This window comes from Glycine max, chromosome 5 (genome assembly GCF_000004515.6).
Source record: "Glycine max cultivar Williams 82 chromosome 5, Glycine_max_v4.0, whole genome shotgun sequence".
Lineage (NCBI taxonomy): Eukaryota > Viridiplantae > Streptophyta > Magnoliopsida > Fabales > Fabaceae > Glycine > Glycine max.
In genome coordinates, this window is record NC_038241.2 from 20,425,113 (window position 1) to 20,432,085 (window position 6,973).

The following is a 6,973-nucleotide window of genomic DNA, read 5'->3' on the forward strand; positions in this document are numbered from 1 at the left end:
TTATGAATAAAAAATATTTAATGTTAAAGAGACATGAGTTGTAAAAAATGTAAAGTAAACTACAATTACAAAATTGCCTAAACATCCTAGGTTTCATTTTTAACTTTCAAATAAAACTTTGCCCATTGGATGCGAAGCGCCTTCAATCTCTATGGTTCCAATGGTTTAGCATCGGTGAAATACAGCATGATATAATAAAACATTAGTTAATAATATAATAGCAATCATAAAAAAAGGAAATTTGGTGAATTAAAAATTACCATTTCCCAATTATTCTTGAAATTTCCAAAGAGTATAGTTGACATCTAGTGCATGACGTAATATCCACACTCAGTGCTTCCTTTTTGTCTATTACACTAAATACATTATGAAATTTAGACATTCAACGTTAAGAAAAAAATACTCTACACAATACTAAAATATAAGTAGAATCATATTGTTTAAAGGACTTACTTTAACAACAATCCACCTAGCAGCAGGCTTGGATTTACTTTGTTGAGTACCATCAAGTCCTTTCAAAGCACTGTTGAATACAAACATTGATGCTTGTTGTACAATTAAAATTTTGATTTTCCAACCTAATGCTGAAGCAAATGTATTGAAAAAAAACACTGACTTGTTAATTATGCCTTTGAGGTAGTTGTCTGGCCTATTATGCATTGAACAAAACCAGATGACAACATTTTCATTAGGTAAAATGACGACCATTTGCCAATGTGCAATGCAGTGGAGATCAATATAGGTTATTATACTATTATACATTATTTAAATTCATTTGTTTAGTTTAAGTTACCCATTCAGGTAAGCTCCTAGGTACACATCTCGTTTTAAATTTTGCATCCAGTTCGTAATGTAACTTTCTGATTCAAATAGAAAGGAAAAATGAATAACTTCTATATAAATTGGAATCATCACTTATTCACCTCATAATTTTAGTAGTTGCTTTATACACTAACCTGGTGAAAACCAATCTCCTTAGTGAGAGGGACACCAAGCTCTGCCATACAAGCCTAGATCCTATCATTTGAGCCAAACAATGCAGGTACCTCTGAAGGCAGTTGTCTTGCATTCTCTCCAATGCCACAGCTAAAGGGTAACCAATTGCAAACCCTCCACCCCCATAAGCCATATTATAACAAAAATGAATATTTTGCATGTGGCTCTCTGAATTGGTCCAAATGTAATAGAATTGATTATGATCATATTTTTGTAACACCCTCACCAAATTCTCGGTCACAAAGAAAGTGTCATCATCCCCCATCACAAACCACCTTTCATTGTTATTATTCTACATCCCTAGCCTCATTGTCTCCGAGACTATGCGAGATATTCTAACTCCCAACCTCTTCCCACGTAGATTCTCGACCTTGAACTTTGAGACATCACTTGATATTCTCAATGTTGGTAAAAGGTATTCCTCACTAGGTTCATTTGTCACTTCTTGATCTAGCCAAAAGTTGCCCCTTGTCACATTTGGCCTTCATCATAGTTTGATGTACTCTTTTCTATGGTTCCATAGCCTTGATGAGGCTGCCATGCCGAACACTATGAGGGAAATGTTGGTTTTTTTCCTCAAAGGGTGTTGTTTTATTGGTGTGTTGAGATGGGGATGAAGCAGTGTTGTCAGAAAAAGTGGGTGGTGGTGGGAAGAGGGTAAGGCTTTTTTTGAGGGCAATCATATGAATGTGTGATGAATCTGAGGGTGTAGAAGAGGTAGGAGATGCAGATTAAGAGGAAGAAGGATGTCATTAGTTTTGTTATGGTACATGAAGAGTGGTGGAAGTTTTCTGAATATTTGAGATTGCTGTAGTTTTTGTTCACAGTGGACACGAATGGTTTCATGGATTTGAGTGAATTTTCACACAAAGAGATAAAATAAAATAAGTAGTGGCATAGAGAGAGAAACAGAGAGGCTGAGGGTGTGTGATTGTGTTGGTTAAACTGAAAAAGAGTTGTTTGATGAATTAGGATTTATGGTTTGTTGTGGGATAATAAGAATTGTAAACAGAACAAAATAAAAGGCACCTCTGCTACACTTAATTTGTTTGAGATTAGGAGATTTAGATTTATTTATTGATCTTGTGGGGATCTTATCCAATGTTAATATATGATTAGGGTTTGATAATCAATTGTGTCTTTCAAGGTAGTTAGGGTAATAGTCGAAGTCTGTTAAACTTATGAAATAAATAAGATTTTTTTAATATCTAGTAAACAACTTGAGAATGCATTATATTTAATCTTTTTTGTTTAAACAACCGCGAAATCATGCATTTATTCTAACCTTACCACTAAATTGATTAAGCATAATGAGCTAGATTATATTTTACATTTGCAAAAATTAATTTAGATTTTGTTGGATAAGATTATTGGTATAATTTACGAGCAAAAAATATATTCGTTTACATTTGAAAAAATTATGGATAAAAATATTTATTTTCTCATTATCTTTTTTTCCTCACCCTTCTCGAATACTACCTGAATCATTAAATCTTAACCTCAACACCATATTTGATTTTTACTTTATCTTTTATCACCACATTATACATTTCGTTTCATATTCCCTCTAAGGCAAATCTATTTTCCTTATGATAAGTTAAAATTTACTAACCTATACTATTTGAAGTGCCTCTTTTCCTCTAAGTTGAAACATTTCATTAATTATACACGGGGCTTGAAATCCATTATTCTTTGACAACTTAGAAAAACCAACCAAAACCAATGTTGGGGAATTGGTTGTCTGCCACTCCTTTCAAGAAGTTCTTATTTGTTGAAGAAACAAATGTATGTACCTTCCTTCAAGTTCATAAAAACTAACCAACAATACAGGATATTCACATAAGAAGTTGGGGAAAAAGCTCAACTCAAGCACTGTACTTATTGAAATGGACAGAAGATTCTGGTTCTACTTCTACCCATTAATAATTCACAACAACAAGTGCTAATGCATGGAACTAGTGTTGAGAGGACTGTTGCATTTGGAAAACCATGTCCTATGTCTGAGGTCCCTAGTAAGAAGACTCATGAAGATTTTGTCCCTCAATTTTAACCCCAAAGGAGTTAACAATCCATATGCCTTCACCTCGCCCAAATTGTTTCCGTTATCTTCAAAGCGCACCAAAACTGGCCGGAGGTACTCAATTTTTTACTCTCCTCTATCGCCTCCGATGAAGTCAAGGCTTGTCTTCACGAACCTCCCAAATGATTTTTTCTTTCTTGTCCACAACGCGTTGAGGTAACACACACGCCACATTTTTCGCGTTCTCCATGGGTCATTTCTACGCTACCTTGTGTCATCGTTGTCGTCGTCCAGCCATCATTACTAGAAAATAAGCTTTTAACATCGATTATTAAGGACTTTCAACATCAGTTATTAATCAATGTTGAAAGTACCAACGTTGAAACTATTATCGTAAAATCGATGTTAATGTAAAATTACAACATTGGTTATTTAAATAACCGATGTTATATAATAAGAATTATAAAAAAAGTTATATATCTTCATATCAACATCGGTTTTTTTAAAAAACCTATGTTGTTAGTGTATGTTAACATCGGTCTTTTAAAAAACCGATTTTGTTTGTTGAAGTGTTGTCAGTGTACGTTAACATCGGTTTTTGAAAAAATTGATGTTGTTTTTAGATTTTTTTTAATATACTGTCTATTTTTTCAGTAACCCCAAAATTAACTTGCAAATTTTAAAAGCAGATCACACAACATATAACTTTCATTTTGTTTTGAAATAGTTTTTACCAAAAATTCCATGACAAATTTATTAATTATTATGAATAAAAAATATTTAATGTTAAAGAGACATGAGTTGTAAAAAATGTAAAGTAAACTACAGTTACAAAATTGCCTAAACATCCTAGGTTTCATTTTTAACTTTCAAATAAAACTTTGCCCATTGGATGTGAAGCACCTTCAATCTCTCTAGTTCCAATGCTCTAGCATCATTGAAATATGACATGATATAATCAAACATAAGTTAATAATATAATACCAATCATAAAAAAATGAAAATTGTTTGAATTAAACAATTACCGTTTCCCAATTATTTTTTAAACTTCCTAAGATTATAATTGACATCCAGTGCATGACGTTATACCTACACTGTAGAAGCAAAGACTTTGAGATTGTAGAAGCAAAGACTTTGCCTTTGATGTTTTGATGATGCCATATGATCGTGATGATTTGATGTCTTCGCACTTATGTTGGTGAACAATTTGATTCTTTGGATGGTCGCTTTGCAGGAATGGATATCCGTCTCACGCAGCTTGAAGAGGATGTGGGTTATATTCGTCAGAGCTTCGATCTTCCACCACCACCACCACCACCTTCTTAGTGTTTAGATTATTATTATCTTTTCTTATAAGCCATGTATTTGGCTATGCTCCTTACGCTATCATTTTTTGAACTTTAGTTTTTCTTCGGTATTTGGACTTTAGTCTTTTTTGCTTAGATTCTATGTGGTTTTGGATTATGACTGTTTGGATTATATTTCACTTCTGAGTGCTTGGATTATGTTTGGTTATGACTTATTTATGCTTAGCTTATGTTTGGTTGTGACTTATGATTGATTATGTCCACTCTATTATATTATCTTGTGTTGATTGCCACACACTTTGGCTTTTTGATGTTGCCAAAGGGGGAGAGAAATGGGGTGGTATAGAAGCTTAGAAATCAAGTAATCATCAATTCCAAAACATAGGGGGAGTTGGAAATGAGTGAACGTAATATATCATGCATATACATTGCTTGTATCTTGATTTCAGGAATTAAATTGTCATCATCAAAAAGGGGAGATTGTAGAAGCAAAGACTTTGCCTTTGATGTTTTGATGATGCCATATGATCGTGATGATTTGATGTCTTATGAAAATGCTCTTCTCAAGTTTAATTGAAGACAACAATCCAAGAATACAAGATACAACATCAAGAAGATCTCTAGTATTTTAGGAAGGGAATTCCAAATTGAGATAGCAAAAGGTTTGGCCAAGAAATTTAAGTTAAAAAGTCTTTTTCAAGAGATTTACTCTCTAGTAATCGATTACCAGAGGATGTAATCAATTTACATTTATATTTAGATTGTTTAATTTGAATCATTATTTAGAAATTCATCTTTAAGTGAACTTGGAACTTGTATTGAAATCAAAGTAGAATTTTAATTGGGGAAATAGTTTGTAATATCTTAATTCAACCACCCCCCTTCTTATGATATTTGAGGCCCCTTGTCCAACACACACTCAGTGCTTCCTTTTTGTTTATTACACTAAATACATTATGAAATTTTGATATTCAATGTTAAGTACAAATTAGTCTACACAATACTAAAATATAACTAGAAGCATTGTTTAAATGACTTACTTTAACAACAATTCACCTAGCAACAACCTTGGATTTACTTTGTGGAGTATCGTCAAATCCTTTCAAAACACTGTTGAATACAAACATGGATGCATATTGTACAATTAGAATATTGATATTCCTGACTAATTCTAATGCAAATGTATAGAAAAACAACACTGACCTGTTAATTATTCCTTTCAGATAGTTGTCTGACCTATTATGCAACGAACAAAACCAGATCACAACATTTTCCTTAGGCAAAATGACAACCATTTGCCAATGTGCACTGCAGTGGAGACCAATATAGGTTATTATACTATTATGCATTATTTAAATTCATTTGTTCAGTTTAACTTACCCATTTAGGTAGGCTCCTAGGTACACATCTCGCTTTGAATTCTTCATCTAGTTCTTAATGTAACTTTATGATTCAAATTGCAATTGCTCAAATCTCTGGATAGACTATGGCTCGAGGAATCCATACACATGGCATTCCCCACTCGCATACTTGTCTCAGTCGTATGCCTATTGTTGTTATCATAAAGTAAATTATGTATGAATTTAAAACAATAAGTTAGGTAATAAACAACAATGTAAACTGACTTACAGAATCCACAACTGTATAATAGAGATGCTGAGACATTGACCACCGTATGCTATTTCAGACAGATCTTCATGCTTTATGTACAAGGGGAAGTTGTCATTAAACACCCCAAACATGGTAGCATCCCACATAACCTGCAATAGCTTTAGAAAAAGTTGTGGGATGGTCAATGTCATCAGATATAGGGGATCATCGAGATCATGATCCGGCCTATCTGCAAGTTTCATGGGTTCCACAGCTCCCTGTTTATCCAAAATAGTTAATTAACATAATTTAATTACAGTGAACACTTTAATTGAAAAAAGAAGAATTTAATGACACTAAAATACCTATTATGATAAACGCTTCACAAGATGTGTCGGCCAAGCAAGGAAGGTGTTAAGTGCCTGCCCCACTAGCTTAACCTCTTCAGTGGGTACATGAATGAGAGTATTTGCATCTCTAACCTCCTCAACACCAACCTTGACTTGATCATGCATAAAAGAAATGTTGTGAACGGTTGTAGATCCCTCATAAAGTCTTCCTAGGGCAACCAGGCGGGGAGGATTTTCTTCAATGTACAACCCGTATTTGTCTGAGTCACCCATGTATGGATCGTTCCTTGAGGGATCAACACAACTCTCCTTTGTGTTGACACGAGCAATGTTCGCTTTTGGAAAGTGCACTGGATCGCGCAAGTAGTATAAAACGGTAAGAACCGAGTATCGAACTCTCATGGAACTTGTGTTACTTGGTAAAGCTATTTCAGTGAATAGGTGTCTGATGTGAAAAGGGATGTGTTTACTATGAACAGGTTTACCAAGTAACACAAGTTCCTCAGAGTTCGATACTCGGTTCTTACCGTTTTATACTACTTGCATGATTTGGTGCACTTGCCGGAAGCGAACAAGTTTTTGGCACCATTTCCGGGGAACTTCTTTTTATTTGGAAAGTTAGTTCGTTTTTAGGTGCCTATTCTTTATTCGTTATTCTTTGATTATCTGTGAATATTTTTCTCAATTCTTATTTGTCTTTTCTTATTGAA

The 6,973-nt window shown here is 33.8% G+C and overlaps 1 pseudogene; it reads right to left on the reverse strand.

Moving 5' to 3' along the window:
• Positions 1-944: 944 nt before the first annotated feature.
• Positions 945-6,536, reverse strand: LOC121174846 (uncharacterized; annotated as a pseudogene).
• Positions 6,537-6,973: the final 437 nt, after the last annotated feature.